Here is an 18,286-nt window from a genome sequence, read left to right on the forward strand (position 1 = left end):
CGACGTATTTATACGTAGGGTGAATAATCTAGTGCCAACCTCAGTTCTGTCTCGTATTACTGCGCAAACCTGGGCATGTTGAGACATGTCTTAGCGGTAGCTTTGAACTCGACATTGGGGGTATGGTCGTTGGCGCCTAGGGGTCGCTGTCCAATAGGAGAACGAATATTATGGTCTGGCCTGTACCTAGGTAAAGGGATATTCCGTGTATATGTACAAAGAATATACAAGGGATATCAGACGATATACAAATATTATACAATATATCTCAAGTAATAAATATATATATTCGGTTTAATCTGACCCTTTGTAACAATATGATTAAAGGGACAGTTCCAATAGTGCAGAGCGCAAAGCTATAACGAAATATAACTGGGGTTGCAACAAAAGTGCAACTAGGGCTAAAAACCCAATGAAATTAAATAATAATAATAATAAATAATATATGCTTCTCAGCAGACTTCTTAGCTTAACATAACAGACCTAAGTTTGGGGAACTAATGGGATAACTGGGGATGCAACAAAAGTTAAACTAGGGCTAATGACCCAATGAAATACAATTCTAATAATAATAAATAATATATGCTTCTTAGCAGACTTCTTAGCTTAACATCCCAGGGAAATAATGGGATAACTGGGTTGTTGTTTGCTCCTGACAAGAGTCTCAAAGTCTGGGGTGATGGTAGACAAAGCAACTCTGAGGTTGTGCTCAATGTCCAATCTGTTCCTCTGCTTTGTCTTCAGCTGGACCAGAGCTGAGAAGCCACTTTCACAAAGATAGGTAGTGCTAAAAAAGAAAATTTTATATTTTTAATTTAATTTAAAATAATTTTTTGTTTTACACACACATCCGCAACCCACTCAAAATGGCCCTGCGACCCACTTTTGGGTCACGACCCACCAGTTGAGAAACACTGTTCTATATAGTAAGGAAAGCCAAAATAAATCTCCCTCTCCTGTGATGGTATACTAGGTATAAACACATGTTAATATAAATGACTAGAGGACTTAAACCATATTACAGAATCATATTATTCCCAAATTATAAAATGGAAGTGATTTTCCTGATGTTATAGTCAGATTTTACATTTGACCTTAGTTTTTACCTTGACTTTGACCCCATATCCAAATTATAACTAAACACATGGACTCCCTGCCCTCTGAAACCCCTAAAAAGAGGTATTACACAACCCTCTGTCTAGGTCAAGGAAATCAAAATATGTTGAAAATCAGCCAAAATCCATAATGGGGGCAGCCGCCATCTTGAATTCTGAGAAATGCTCAAAGTTACACAAGTAGCAACAAAGCTAATTTGTCTTTCCTTACTATATAGAGCACATTTCCATGAAAATAAGTTTACACAGTAGTAAACATTGCAGGGCCTTATATGGGACACATAGGGCCGTCAACTTGACTATCAATTCAAACCTTGTTTCATAATCAATGCTTCTGGTAGAGACATGTGTTTCTGATTCAGTGTTTTCTCTGACGTCGTAGAAGCAGGACAGACGTTTGCTCAGACTACTGGCTGCCTGGCCATTCTGCTGCACCTCTTCAGGTAAACATGAAAACAACCAAGTTTAGCTGCGTTTACCATTCTGCCATGATGCTATGACAGACTCTCGTCGGTGACGTGCACAAGTACAGTACAACATTCAGATTCAGAGTTTTTATTTGCCACATGGAATCATACAATCAGAGTTTCTTCATTACACAATCATAAATAACATTCCATGGACAAAAGGAGCAGGAAGAAGAATAAATCTTATAGTTACCTGCCCCTTATTCCTAAACTAAAAAAGTATTTTCTTAATGGTCGGCGTACAACCAAATTTATACAAATAATAATTTATACCATTATACAGAAACTCACAATCCACAGTTAAACAAAGAAAAAATTTAATAATAATAATAATAATAATAATAATAATAATAAAGAATAAAAGAAAGAGAAAGAAAAGAAAAGATCTCACTATTCATATCACATTTGATTTTCATACTGACTAAATATTTATTTTTTATAATTTTTTTTGAATTGATAAACACTATTACTTCCCTTAAGCTCGCTATGGAGATGATTCCACAACTTTACACCAATAACTGATGGACACATCTGTTTAAGTGTGGTACGTGCAAACTGATGTTTAAAATTGTATTTTCTCCTACTAAACTCACTTTCTAAATGAAAAAGATTTTGTAGTTTTTCTGGCAGTGTATTATTTCTTGCCCTAAACATAATTAACATTGTTTGAAACTTAACCATGTCTTCAAGTTTAATTATTCTAGATTTAATAAATAATGTATTTGTGTGTTCTCGATAACTTACTTTATGTGTGATTCTTATGGCCCTCTTCTGTAGTATATATAATGGTTTTATATTGGTCCTATAAGTATTCCCCCACACTTCAATACAATAACTGATATAAGGTGAGATGAGTGAACAGTAGAGTGTTCTCATTGCCTCATACTCTAACACATCCTTTACTTTATTCATAACAAAAATACTCTTGGACATCTTTTTTTTAACGTGTGCTATGTGCGATTTCCATGTTAATTTATCATCCATAATCACACCAAGAAAACGAAATTCATTAACTCTCTCTATATCAACTCCATCTATTGTCAGTACTATATTTTCATCTAGTTTTCGATTGCCAAAAATCATAAATTTAGTTTTTTTCAGATTCAGTGATAGCTTATTTACATCAAACCATTTCTTTAGCTTTGTCATTTCATACACAATATATTCTGCTAGTTCCTTTAAATTATTTCCAGAGCAAAAAAATTGGTATCATCAGCAAACAAGACAAACTGTAATAGTTTTGAAACATCACAAATATCATTAATATATAAAAGAAAGAGTTTGGGCCCCAAAACCGAACCTTGCGGTACCCCACATTCAATTTTCATGAGCTCAGATTTGACATCTGCCAACTGCACATATTGTTGCCTATTGTGGAGATAACTACTCAACCATTCTAGAACCATTCCTCTCACACCATATGTGCGTAATTTAGAAATTAGAATATTATGATCTAAGGTATCAAATGCCTTTTTTAAATCAATAAACACCCCTATTGTTAATTTCCTTTTATCGGTTGCTGTTGTTATTTCTTCAATAATATTCATTAAGGCAGTCGCTGTTGATCTGTTTTGCCTAAAGCCATACTGGCTTTCGCTCAGCAGTTTGTTCTTTTCCACAAAACCATCTAACTTATGCGAAAACAGTTTTTCAAGCACTTTCGAGAACTGTGATAGCAATGACACTGGTCTATAGTTAGTGAAGCTGTGCTTATCTCCTACTTTGTAAAGTGGGATCACTTTTGCTACCTTCATCCTGTCTGGAAAAATACCTGTCTGAAAAGAAAGATTACAAATATAACAGAGAGGTTTGATCATACAATCAATTGTCTTCTTCACTATAATCATATCTATCCCATCACTGTCAATGGATGTCTTATTCTTTGACTTTGATACAATGGACATGATTTCTGCTTCACTGACATTTCCCAAAAACATAGACTGCAGTACTTTACTATCTCCTCTCCATCCTTCCTGTAATGGTTCATCATGTTTTTGAATGGCATCTGCCAGATTTGGGCCCACATTTACAAAAAAAGAGTTGAATTCATTAACCACCTCATTCATGTTTTTTATTGTCTTACTATTACTAATGAAATGGCTAGACATTTTTATGGACGCTGATTTATTTCCCATTACCTTATTTAGAATGTCCCATGTGCCCTTTATATTATGGCATCCAACCAGAGTGCAAATGTAACCGTAAAGTGCATTAGTAATATACAATGTACAGGTGATTCAACTGGGTATAAAATATATAAATTGGTACTACTGGGTGTAATGAAAGAATAATTCAGGTTATTTTCAACCTAGACCCTATTTTTCTATCATATCAATCGATTCTGACAAACCTTGTCTACTGGACCACAAATGAGCAATTTGCGTTTTTATGGGCACCCGAGTTGACTGCAGCTCTCCTGGCTGCAATTGGACCCAACTGGGCAATTGTGCAACAGTTACAAACTTCCTCAAAAGTAGCCAAATATATTTTTACTCAAATGACCCTGACAGTCTTTTTTTGTTAACGTTTTTCACCTGTTGCACGGTTCTCCCATTGACCATATTCACACGGCAGCCATTTTGGTCTTATGTCATGCTCAGGTTGTCAAAAATGTAAAATCAAAAATACAAACCTTTAACTCAATCAGCGCCAGACCCGGGTATAGTTGGGTTTTCACCCTTATTTCTTTTATTCAATATTTGTATTCATTTCTCTCGCACGGACCTCGGGGTTACCATAGGGAACCACTCTTGAGATCGCTAGAGTGCAATACCGGCTGCATCCTGGTAGGTGGCAGTATCTTCTAAACCTTTTTTTCACACCCGGTGTTACGTTTAATTCACTCCGGGCGCAGTTTTTTTGTCAGGCGAGTCTAGCGATTCACTCGATGACATTGAAACGCGCCCAATGCCCCCGATTAGGGATGTCCCGATCGCCTTTTTTTGCTCCCGATCCGATCCCGATCATGTGATTTTAAATATCTACCGATCCTGAACCTTCCCGATCCGATCTTTCACATTAGTAATCAATTTTGACGCATTTTTGTCAGAAACTGGCGGAGCAAGACAAGCCCCTCTGTTGCCTATAGTCCCTCGAGGGGCGCGAGCGCGGCGGCTCTTGTTATTACATTCACCCTGAGAAATGTGCTTCATATGAGAAATATTAAAAGTTTCAATATATGTTTGCACATTAGTATACATTCAGTGTTCGACTTATGTAATGATTAGCTCCATTCTGGTCTGAAACTCAGACGATAATCGTCAGTCACACAGCAAATAATTGACGTTATCCAGGTGAAAAGTTAGTCTGAGAACTCCGCCTCCAGCCTGCTGCTTCATGAGTTTTTCCTCCACGCGGAATGTCCTCCTTGCAAACATTGCAATTGCTGTTGGACTGGCTTGACTTTCTATTTTAAAATGCTTAGTTCCAAACCTCTCGCTGCTCAAGTCAGTGGATAAAGTGTAGGTCTAAATTAAAGGGAATGTGTTTGTTGCAACGGTGTAAATTAAAGGGAATGTCTTTGTTGTGGACAATTATTCTGCTCTGTGTGACAATAAATACATTAATGATATATTATATGTATTATATTATAAAACTAAGGCCTCCGTATGAGTTTAAGGGCGTTTTCACACCTGGCTCGTTTGGAGCTGTTGTTCCGAAACCTCGAGCGTTTACCCCCTATTTCGGTTCAGTTGGGCATATATGAACACAGCAATCACATTCTGTTGCGGAACAAAACAAGCGGGCCGAGACCACCTAGAGAGGGTGATCTCGGCGCACTTCCAAACGAACCCGACGCGACTCGTACGCTGTGAGAATGCAATCGACTTAACAAACCGACACAATTAATAATAATAATACGTTGTGGGTCAACGTGGAGCAGCGATGAGGTACACTGCGTCATTGATATTTGGGCAGACGATCACATTCGTCAGATGCTGGAGAACACGCACAAGAACACTGAAGTGTACAGAACGTTTAGTGACCGAATGAGGGAAAGGGGCTTTGAAAGGTCTGTCGAACAGTGTCGCGCTGCTGCTGCTGCTGCTGCACGTTGTTACAGCGGAGATACAACAAGCAGAGCAGACCCTGAAATGGTGTTTGTGTTGCCGGGTGTCAGTCAGTCAGTCAGTCAGCCGCGCGCAGGAGAGGAGAGCCGGGGTCTCTGTAGTGACGCTGCAACAGCAGCACCGTGCGGGACAACGCATCCTCTCTCTCTCTCTCTCTCTCTCTCTCTCTCTCTCTCTCTCTCTCTCTCTCTCTCTCTCTCTCTCTCTGCCCGCGGTCATCAGTAAAGTCAGGCTCGAGTTAGGGGGGGGGAGACACACACCCCAAAATCTGACCAATGAGTGACAGTTTGCTTGCGCGTGCATTTGTTTTGGTCCGCTGTTAACACAGCCGTGTTAACACAAATGAACTAAAGGACAAGTGCAACATTGTATCATTATAGTCCCTGTGTCTCCCTGAATCGGAACAAAGCAAACGAACTACAGGTGTGAACATGGTCATGTTTGTTGAATAAAAAATAAAAGAAATCTTTTTTTGACTGCCGATTTTTATAAAAAAATGTCCCCCGATCCTCTGAAAAGCACGTGATCGGCGCCGATCCCGATCACGTGATCGGATCGGGACATCCCTACCCCCGATGCATGTGTTGTGGTGGATTATGTTGGCGACACGATGGACACCAATACTGGAAATCGCGATCAGACAATTGGAATATTCTTTTTGGGAAGGTAAGAACTATTGTGAAGGTAAGGACACCTAATGAAGGTAAGGACTCCTAATGAAGGTAAGGACTATATGACATCAATCCTGCTTTGATCTAACCATGATTTCACATCGATCGCAATGACCAATGTGTAACGTACTCCAGAACGTATGCTGTTGGTGACGATCAAAAAACTACCCCCCCCCTTTTCATGCATTCATGATAAAACATAGTACCTATTATTAGGGATGCCCCGATCACGTTTTTTGTCACCGATCGTAATTAGCCAACAGCTGCAAAAACGAATGATGTCAATTATGTTATAAGACATTGATATCAGGAGCTATCTGTAGCTACTGCTAGCCAGCTAGATAACGTTAGACAACGCCTCATGTATTAAACTAAAGTCAAGTGAATAGTTTACTGGGTAATTTTGTTTAAACAGTGAGCTAACGTGAGCTAACGTTAGCTACCTAGCTAACGGAGGTCTCATGCACTCGACTATTGCCGGAGCATTTGTTGATATCAGGAGCTATCAGTAGCTAGCCAGCTAGATAACGTTAGACAATGCCTCATGTATTAAACTAAAGTGAATAGTTGACTGTAGTTTTGTTTAAACAGCTAGGTAGTTAAGCATTACATCACACGCAGGAGTGGTTTGTGACCAATAAACCATGCCTAGGGGTGGTTGTTAGGCCCGAGGCGCAGCCGAGGGTCGTTAGACCCCCCTAGGCATGGTTTATTGGTCACAAATCACGACTGCACGTGGTGTAAAGCTTTTATACAACTGCCAGATTCATCCAACCTTATTTCTATACAATAAACACACATTAATCGAAGATTTATTGAAAAAACCATCCGCCAGAAAAAGTAGTTCCCACAACTCCATGTGGAAGCAGCTTGAAGTGCATCCAACCAAACTAACACATCCAACTGTGTATTATTGGAATGATTGAGAGAAGTTGCCTCATGTGGAAGCAGCTTGAAGTGCATCCAACCAACTAACACATCCAACTGTGTATTATTGGAATGATTGATTGAAAATTTATTAAAACGTTTTCTTTGCCCTATAGGAAAAAAACGTTTTCTTCGCCCTATTTTTTTATTTATTTCTTTTAGCCTAAACTTAACCAGTTGGAAACCAGGGGTACAGTAATAAAATTAGCAATCAACCAATCAATCAATTCAATAGACCATGCTCACTTAAAACAGCGCTGCTTCTCTCTCAGTCTGACTCCCCCGCTGTTGCAGACATGAGTGTGTGTGTGTGTGTGTGCGTGTGTGTGTGTGTGTGTGTGTGTGTGTGTGTGTGTGTGTGTCACAGTGTGTGTGTGCGTGTGTGTGTGTGTGTGTGTGTGTATGTGTGTGTTTGTGGGTACGCCAGCGTCGGACAGTGTGAGAGAGAACGCTGCAGTCGGAAAGTAGGAAGGAAGAAATTTAAATCAATCAATTAATCTATCAATCAATCCGCGATTTTTCTTTTGTTCTAGATTGAGTCAAGACCCATCAATTACATCATCCAACATTGTTTAAAATACTAACACATTCCCCTTGACAGAATCGCTTCATATTTAGTCGTTATGGTGCTTTCAACATAACCATTTGTTGTTCGCGATCCTGTTTTCTCCCGGAGTGAGCCGGGGAGGGTTATGTGATTTGGTTGTGGGCGGGTCCTGAGCCCAGGACCGTGGATTGTTGTCAATAAAGACGTGTGAATGGCCAATCAGAATCGAGAAATTTGCATGCCGTTGTATAACTAACGTTAGCTCACGGAGGTCTCATGCACTAGACTATTGCCGTTGCTTGTTGACATGGGTCTGGGAGGGGGAGGAGGAGGGGCAGTGCGCTGCAGCAGCAGCTGTGTGCCTGAGAGAGAATTTAGCGAGTGAGAACTCCGCTGAGAATTGGATCATGTTTTTCGCGCTCGATCGGTTTTCACGATCAGCGAAAATAAAGCATTATCGGAATTCACTGATCTCATATTTATACTGAATATCGGCCGATACCGATTGCTGGCCGATCGATCGGGGCATCCCTACCTATTATATACATTTGATTTGGAAATACTAGCGTGTTCAGGCGAGCAAAGCCAACCCTTTTAGTAAAATGCACGTATTGCTCCATAGCGCCGTTTTCTGGAATTAGCCAGGATCACTCTGAAACTATACTTATATTCACCACGGTATAACACGCAAACGTATACATGAACAAATTAATTATTTTTCACATATTGAACGATGGATAGTTGATGTCAAATGAGCCATAGTATTGTATCCATAGCTATAATATAGAATATAGATATAGCCCTGCAAACACCGCCACGCATTCCTATCTCTTAGAGTGGTTGTGCAGTAGGAACAAAGATGGGCTAGGCCTGCGGCGCTGAATGAGTTCCCCACCAAAAACTAGTTAACTCGTTATAGCCCGCCAATCGAATAACGCCAACAACGCGTATACTCGTTATTGGATCGTTATTTCTTTTATTCGCTATTTCCATTCATAATTCATCCTGCTATGCTGTAGGACTGTGTGGCAATGTGTCTGAGATCGCAACTGTCCGATACCGCCGCCTGGTGGTATGGGGCCGATGTTGCACCCCTTTGTATCTCTGTGTATGGGGCTGTCCATCACTGAAAGTCATCCGGGCGGAGTTTTCTTGTAACGTGGATCAAGATCTTCAATCGATCGCATTGAATCGTCAATCCGACGCCGGATTCATTATACTGTGGGGGGTTATGGCGTGGGCCAAATGGACATACGATCTAGCAGATGGCAATCAAATAATTGGAATATTCTTTTTGGATTATCATTGGCCACAGGTAAGAGCAATTTAACGTCAATTTCATCTTGGTTGTCCATTGATGTCATAGCCTTAGCCCTGATCAATGTATGCTGTTGTACTAACGAATGCCATTATTGACAATCAATTAATCATAGACGACCCCCCCCCCTTTCATGCATGCATGATGGAACATAATATACCGAACATTAGCATTTGAATTTTTTATTGTAGCGTGTATAGGGACGAAATGCCAATGGATTAAGTATAATATGCATCGCGGGCCATTACTAGCTTTCCAGGAATTACCCCAGACCACTCTAAAAACATACTTATATTCACCATGGTATAAAACGATAATGTATGGATGGAAAAAATATTCCTTTTCCACATCTTGGAACGATAGATACTCGATGTCAAATGGGCCATAGTATTGCATATATAGCTATAATATTTAAATAGTTATAGCCCTGCAAACAAGGTGAGCGACTCCATTGGTTTAATGCATGGCAGCACATAGTCAGATCCAGTTCCCAACATGGCGGTCAACGAGTTAAGCCTTTCACTGCCACACGACAGAAGGTTAACCCTTTACTATCACACAACCGATGGTCTGTTGTTTGGCAGTGAAAGGGTTAACCTGCTGTTGTTTGGCAGTGAAAGGGTTAACCGGTTGGTAGTGCGGCAGTGAAAGGGTTAATTATTGTTATGTGTTCTTGTTATTATTATGATAATATATTTTTATTTTGCACGCTTGTGCATGTTTGCACACACATACAAGATTAATAATAATAATAATAATAATAATAATAATAATAATAATAATAATAATAATAATAATAATAATAATAATAATAATAATAATAATGTGTTTTCAGCACCAGCTTCCCCCTCTCTGCAGAGGGCACTCTGAACCCTGCTACTGCCTACCAGCTGTGGACATGTGTGTCTATTGCCCTCTGTGGCTGTGTGAACAACCCTCAGAATGGTCTGTGTTTCTATTTACAACTCTAGTGACTCATTATACGTGTAATGAAATTGAATGAATGAAATAATGAAATTAATAATGATGAGGGAAGTTGTGCTGATTTCTTTACATGAGCAACAAATAATGGTGGTTTATTTACATAAATCAAAGACGGAAAAGTTAATGTTTCAGTGCTTAGACCATCATCAGCACTTGACGTCAAGTTTATTTATTAACTCTTTAATAATTAACTCAATTAAACCTCTTTATTAAACTCCTTAAAAAAAAGGAGGTATTTTGCAAAAATGGTAATTAAAATAAAAAGGATCTGGAATGAATATAGATGTGTCATGCAGTCAGTGAGTAATGTACAGATACTAGACATAGTTCTCATTTAGGATCCTGATGGCTTGGGGGCAGTAGCTTATAAAATAAGATATTCCTTTATTGATCCCCTTGGGGAAATGTGGGTGTCATAGAAGCATGGGGGCGGGGGGTGTGAGCTACAGGTATGGGCAGGGTAATAGAAGGAAGACATAAATATAAGCAATCAAATTTGATCTGAATATGAAAATATGACAAAAAGAAACAGTGTAAACAAAGGTGCAGATGAGGGTCTGTATGCCTGTATCTGTTATATTATACAAACATCATACAAATAATGGCAATAAAGACTTTGAATCTGAATGTATACTATGAGTAGGGGTAAAAGTTATCTTGAGCCTCTCCCTGTTGTCTTTAAGACTGCGTTAGCCTTGGCCTGATCTCAGCAGAGTGAAGAGTCTGTTGTGGCCTTTGTCCTGCACTGTCCTGCAGGTCGGGCAGTTCACCTCCAGTTCACCTCCAGTTTACCTCCAGTGGTGCCTCCAGTTCACCTCCAGTGGTGCCTCCAGTTCACCTCCAGTTCACCTCCAGTTCACCTCCAGTTTACCTCCAGTTCACCTCCAGTTCACCTCCAGTTTACCTCCAGTTTACCTCCAGTGGTGCCTCCAGTTCACCTCCAGTTCACCTCCAGTTCACCTCCAGTGGTGCCTCCAGTTTACCTCCAGTGGTGCCTCCAGTTCACCTTCCATTCACCTCCAGTTCACCTCCAGTGGTGCCTCCAGTTTACCTCCAGTGGTGCCTCCAGTTCACCTCCAGTTTACCTCCAGTGGTGCCTCCAGTTGTGCCTCCAGTTCACCTCCAGTTCACCTCCAGTTTACCTCCAGTGGTGCCTCCAGTTTACCTCCAGTTTACCTCCAGTGGTGCCTCCAGTTGTGCCTCCAGTTCACCTCCAGTTCACCTCCAGTTTACCTCCAGTGGTGCCTCCAGTTCACCTCCAGTTCACCTACAGTTTACCTCCAGTGGTGCCTCCAGTTCACCCCCAGTGACGCCACTTGATCGCCGCACAAATCCGCTTCAAGGTCCTTGACCTGGCATATCGTGCAGCGAAGTAAACGGCTCCCTCCTACCTCCGGTCAGTGGTCTCTAACTACACACCCTCAAGACCCCTGCACTCTTGTGGGGGGGGGGGGTTATCAAAGAGAAGCAGCCTATTATCGGCCCTTGCTCCACAATGGTGGACCGAACTCCCCACCACAGTCAGGACAGCCGAAACCTGCCCAATTTTCTGCTGTTGACTAGAAACACGCTTCATAAAGCAATATCTGAAATGAAAATGACTCAAATGTCGAGGTGTGTAGTCCCTGTCAGGTCCTTTGACATGCGGGAGCCAAGGTAGTCTCCACCAGTGCCCTGTTGATCAGTAGCCGCTAATGTTACATATTAACAGCCAGGTACGAGGAAGGACCACACACACTACCACATTCCGCTAACTAAAGAACTAATGGCTGCAGAACTCAAGAACTATTAGGAATGTCTGACCACTGAGTCTGGTCTGCACAGACTACAACGTATGACCCCAGTTAGGGTACCTTGTGTATACTGCACCTTGTGTATACCGTTTATTTTTACTCTTACTCATAGTATACATTCAGATTCAAATTATTTATTGCCAATATCTATTGTAACCTATAATATAACTGATGGGGCATACATACCCCCATCTGCACCTTTGTTTACACTGTTTATTTATACACTGTTAATTATATAGTTTATACTGATTATATTTTCTCATATTTTTTGTTCAGTCTTTCTATTACCCTGCCCATACCTGTACTTCCCCTCCCCCCTCCCCCATGCTGCTATGGACGTCTGCATTTCCCCCAGTTTTTCAACCCTTGGTGTCTCTTTCTCTTTCCAAAGAGGAGGGTCAGCGTATCTGCACGGCCGCCTTCCCCCTTGTCAAAACCTGGCTGCAGTGCATGGCGCTCCCCCAGACTGAGATGGTTCGGCCCTTGTGTTCCTTCATAGCGATGACGGTCGGCAATAACTGTAAGTACAAGGCGGGGGGGACTAAGGACGGCTGACACTTGAGTTACCGTATTATCTCCAATGTGAGATTTTTTTCTTTGCTGCAAATTACACCTGAAAAGTGGGGTTGTCTTATCTTCACGCTCTAGAGACTGGAGGCGTTGCAGTAAAGAACAACACGTCTTTCTCTGTAAGCCAGTATGACATGTTCAGCGACCTCAGGATTGATTCGATATCATATTCGGCTACCTTAGAAACTCGACACGGCCTTCAAAAGACAGTGATGTTAATGTTGGATGATCCTCCTTCAATCATTAGGCTTCAGAAGGTTGAAAGTAAGGCCAAGTCTTTCTTTCTTTCAAATAACTCAAATTAAGTAAATGTATACCTACCTTGTTTTAGTTTATGTGTTGGTATTAGTGGTAGCCTACATTCTGATCATTTACATTTAGTCATTTAGCTGACGCTTTTATCCAAATCGTCTTATAAATTATGTACAACAAGTCAGCAGGAAGGGTACAACTCTGGCAGCTAAGAGTAAGTAACATTGTTTGTCAAACAGTGTTGAACTTGAGTGCTACAGACTTGAGTACATATTATTAGCATAGGTAGTAATATAGGCAAGGTCGATTCCTTAGTAGCAGAGTGCATAATTGTAAAAGCCAAGTACAAGTAGTTTTTTTCAGATAGGCTAGGCTTATTAAAAATGTTTGATGGGGAAGATTTGCTGAGCATATATCATCTTTTTCAGCAACACCCTGCTGCACCATCATATAATGGAGCAGTCAGGCCTTACGGGTAAAGTGCCTTGCTCAAGGGCATATCAAATGTAGCTTTATTGAAATAGGTGAGCGTGTTATTCATCCACTTCCCTGCTGGTCTGGAGATCGAAACCTTTCGGTCACAAGCTTGTCTCTTTTCTAATCTTTAGGCTTCCACCGCCCCCTCGCTTGACTTACTACTGACTTATAGAGAGAGAGTCATGAGAGTCGGAGAGACTCAAAAGGAGCTTTTATCCCCAGGATGCTCAATGACTATGCAACATTAACCCATCCATTCTACATTCTTTGCACACATCCACATGCACACACTCACATTAAATTCACCTTTAACATTCACTTTAGACACTTTAAACACTTTTTAACACTGCACCATATTTTATCTATTTATTCCTAACATATTTGCACTACATCTCTACCTCATTTGTTTGCATTTTGTACTTTAGTTGTGCATATTGTACATTTTGTATAGTGTTTGGTCTTTATTCGTTTAACTTTTTTACTGTATGAAGCACAATCTCAGGAGGCTCATACAGAACCAAGCATTTCACTGTAATTCTATCTCTAAAATGTCTCTATTCTGTTTCTACCTGGCATTTAACATCTTGCCTAGGGACTGCAGTTGAAAACTAGCTACGTACCCAGCTAACACTAGCATATTTACAGTGTGGTACTTTGTCTCATTACTGTTGAATAATGTGCACTGTCTGTCCCTATTCAAATAAACTTAATTTCATCAGTCGCTCAGTGCCGTGTCTCCTGTGTTCGCAGCTCGTGCTCAGGAGAGTTTCTGTGCCTCGGGGGGTTTGGAGACTCTGACCCTCAGTCTGACCCGCCTAGCTGCTGATGCAGCCACCAGCCCTCTGTCCTGCCAGCTCTCTGTCATCATGACCAAGACGCTACTGGCCTGCATCAGCGACAGCCGTGAGTCCCTCTCACACACACACACACACACGCGCACACACACACACACACACACACACACACACACACACACAGACACAGACACAGACACAGACACACACACACACACACACACACACACACACACACACACCTTCTCTCTTCATTAAAGCAACCAGAGGACCTCTCTCCTCCCACCTCTCCTGTTGCCTAGTGTTCCTGGCGTCAGGTTTGGCTCGGCACCGTTTGATCCCTCAGCTCCTCTCCCTGCTGACCAGCCCCAACCTGGAGTGTGAAGACAGGCTGTCTGTGATACTCACCATGGGACACTGCACAGAGGCCTCTGGTATGGCGTGTGTGTGTGTTTTGTAACAATGAGTGGTGTTAAAGTCCCCAATGAAACGGCTAGCAGAGTGCTATTTGATTCCACATATTTATGTGTTTCCTGTAAAAACAGGAAGCTAGGGAGGGACCCGTCGTGGATATTGATTGGCATTTACAGTGGCCAATAGTGCTGAATGTGCATTACGGTCGACCCATTAGCTAGCAAGCTAATGTTCGCAACATAGGTTGGCAACATCATGCAACATTAGTGACGTTAGCTAGTGAGCTAACATTGAACATTTGTTCAATTTAGTTAAAGAGGCAGAGTGCTAGCTCAGTTACAGTGTGATGTCTAGAAAGCATTTCATTGGACGCAAAATTAGTATACCCCCCCCCCCCCACCGTGTGCTGGATGACTCGTCAACATTTTTATTTCGTTTACCAGGAAATAAAAAATCTATTTTGATTTCATGGGTTCCTTTTAAGGCTAGTTTCCGACCACAGTGTTGTGTATGTGAATCACAACGGTGTTCACCGGGCCTTTAAGATGGCACGGTAATGTTGCGACACTGCTGTAATATACCGTAAAGCGTTGTGGTAACGGGAGATGGTGTGTGTGTGTTGTGCACTGGTGGAGCGGATCAAATAAACGGTCAAACGTTAAGACGCAGTCCGGTGCGTTATTTCAATACATAATACACGGGCCCTATTCCCCGTACCTGGTTCAACTAAGTCGATCAAGAGTCCCATTATCCAGATTCAGTTAACCCGATGTTTGAAGCCGGGATTTTCCTGTTCCTCGAAGGTGGATTCAGTCTCGTTAACTCGAACCAGACTTGAGACCCAGGATAAGTGCGCGCGGCCGCTTCAGTTGAAAAGCCAGCACTTATCGATAGCAGAGATCCTGATTTTCTAACGGCATTGATTGATTAATTGATTTAAAACTTTATTAACAGATTGCAGTATGGCTCAATCGCCTCGCCGACAAGTTAAATGCGTTATCTATAGGCTAATTTTAAGTCCCTCATTACCTCAATCAATCAGATTATATTTCTTTAAACTTGCCTGCTGGCAGTAGGTTTATGGATTGAATAATCAAATGAGATCTTGCTAGCGAAAATAATTAGTTAAACTGTTATCCAGAATAAGGATACGACTCTCTTACCCATTGATTGATGTATGGTGGATCTTTTACTTATCTCCACTGTGGTGTAACGGTTTCTGCTTTTGACTTTCACGCAGACGGCCCGGGTTCGAATCCTAGTCTCCTTCTTTTTGCAATGTAGGAATAATTCAATTTGGTGCACGTTGAGAGCTATATAAAGAATGACATCCTCAATGCATGTAGATTTATAATATTTTAACTTAAAACTAGGCTACTTTTGCGTATAATCATTAATATTATATTCCAAAAAATTATATTGGAAACGCGGGGTTTCAAACACCGGTCGCCCGGTTGCCAGGATTGAGCACTACCGCTGCGCCACTGTGCCAGACGGTATAGATTCATTGTTTATCCAAGACCATCAATGGACAAGAGACCCGTGTTTAGAATATTTTTTCTTTTGAATGAAGTTTTATCTCTTTATTCTCAAATGCATTAATGTGACGTCAACGGCTCATTCAATTTCTCAAATCCGTCAAACAGCGCATCTCATCAGACATTTTAATCCCAGTTACAATATCACACAAAAACCACAATCCCCGCATAGACACTTCAATTTTATGCTTGAATGAAACACAATCCCGGGCGCTCCGTTAAGCAAATCTACAGCGGAGGAGAATATATGAAACTAATCAGAGCCAAACGGCCGATAGGTTTCATTCATTAAAAATATCCCAGCGGGATTCACATTTGCAATGCTGCACGTTGTTAAAATAACCACATAATGTGTACATCGCACCTAGCGAGCGCCACGGTATATATAACGTGCATTATTTAGGACAAAGTGAATTTAGTATCAGCATTTTGGGTCTATTTTACATTTCAAAAGCCCCCTCTGGAAGAATGGAGCACAAACACGTAATTCAGAATGGTATAATGCAGATCCTAGACTGTGAGAATCATTTCAGGAAGCGAGCTGTCACTTCTTTGCGGGGGCGTGGCCATGGTTCATCCGGCTAACTGAAGTTAACCCTGCTCCCGACCAGGCTCAAACTTTTTGATCTGTTGTCATGGTGATTTAGACCAGGGGTTCCCAAACTTTTCAGGCCAGGGCCCAGAAAATAAGGCGTCAGAGTGCCGCGGCCCAATGCACATCGTCAGGCTTTTTTTTTTTTTTTTTGCCAGGCGACCGATTTTTTAAGCCAAATATCACTTCAATCCTATTAAGTTAGTTCAAGTTAGTTATTAATTTATATGTGCTATTTATGAGAGGGCTAACTTGTTGCAAAATAATAATGATAATAATAATAGCCTCATTAAAATACTATTGTTGCTTCGGTTGTTTTCAGCGTTTTATGTGCATAATCTGTTATTTAGTTTGAAATGTTCGTTGAAATAAGTAGATTTTTCGTTTTTGTTTATTTATTAAGTTAATATAAAACCATATAGTCACATTTTAGAATACAATAGAATAGAATTTTAGAATACAACTAGAAACACTGTCCTGGCCTGCTTCTAAGTTCAGTGGCCTGACAAAAAAAAATTATAAAAAAATAAAAAATAAAAAATAAACAAAATTTTTTTTTTTTTATTTTATTTTTTTTTTTATTTTTTTTTTTAAATCATCTCGCGGCCCACCGGTGGCTGCTCGCGGCCCACCTTTGGGTCGCGACCCCGACTTTGGGAACCACTGATTTAGACAATCGAGCTTCGGGGAATGGGAAGGTCCGGCTTAAGTCAGGCTTGACCGAAAGTTATCCGGCTAACTCAGTTATCCAGGTACGGGGAACGGGGGACTCCAGCCAAGTCTAGCAGCAGCGCGGCTGCATGTAGAGGAGCGTATACTGTACCTCGCATGTACCTCGTGGCCCCATACGCCCCTCTACATGGGAAATGAATGGAAAACAGCCACGCTGCTGGACTTGGCCGGAGGCGGTCAAAACGAGCCTCTACTCCCGGGTTCTTGGCCCCCGACGCATCACCGGTGGAGACGGTTGTAGTCTTTTATTTTACACACTTTACACATTCACTGTTTGAACGCGTAAATGGTAAATGGTGCATTTATATAGCATCTTTTATCCAAAGCGCTTTACAATTTTTGTTCCTCACATTTTACCTCACACTCACACACCGACGGCAGAGGCAACCATGCAAGGTGCCGACCTGCTCATCAGGAGCAGTTAGGGGTTAAGTGTCTTGCTCAAGGACACTTCGACACACTGCCCGGGGGGAGCAGGAATCGAACCGCGAAGCTTCAGATTACCAGACAACCGCTCTACCTCCCGAGCCACTGTCACCCCAACATAACACAAACTTGCCTGGTTTTTACAAACAATCAGTTTCAGTAGATGGTCAGACTAAGAAAGTAACTGGAGACCAGGAGGACCACCTGTGCCAATGACCCGATCTCAAACCTTGACCTCTTCTCCCCGATCCTCCAATCACAACCGCCGCCTTTTGGGCAGCTTCTGTTTGTCCGAGGGAAGCGACGGTTGTGATTGGAGGATGGAGAAAAGGGGGCAGGGTTTGAGATCATGTCCATTAACCTAAACCTGGCATGGTTCCCATGAGCCACTCCCATCTCTTCCCTACAGCTGAGCCAAAACCACACTCCACTGCCACATATGTATGCACAGTACATGTGGGAATGTTTAACTGCAGCGATATTGGATCATTGTGTGTACGTGTGTGTGTGGTATGTGTAGTATGCGTGTCCTGTCTATTTTCTGTAAAGGGGCCCTATTGTGAAAATGTCCCTTTCCTGTGTTTTGTATTGTGTTTACA

Source organism: Notolepis coatsorum, assembly GCF_963971535.1.
Source record: "Notolepis coatsorum genome assembly, chromosome: 18".
Taxonomy (NCBI): domain Eukaryota; kingdom Metazoa; phylum Chordata; class Actinopteri; order Aulopiformes; family Paralepididae; genus Notolepis; species Notolepis coatsorum.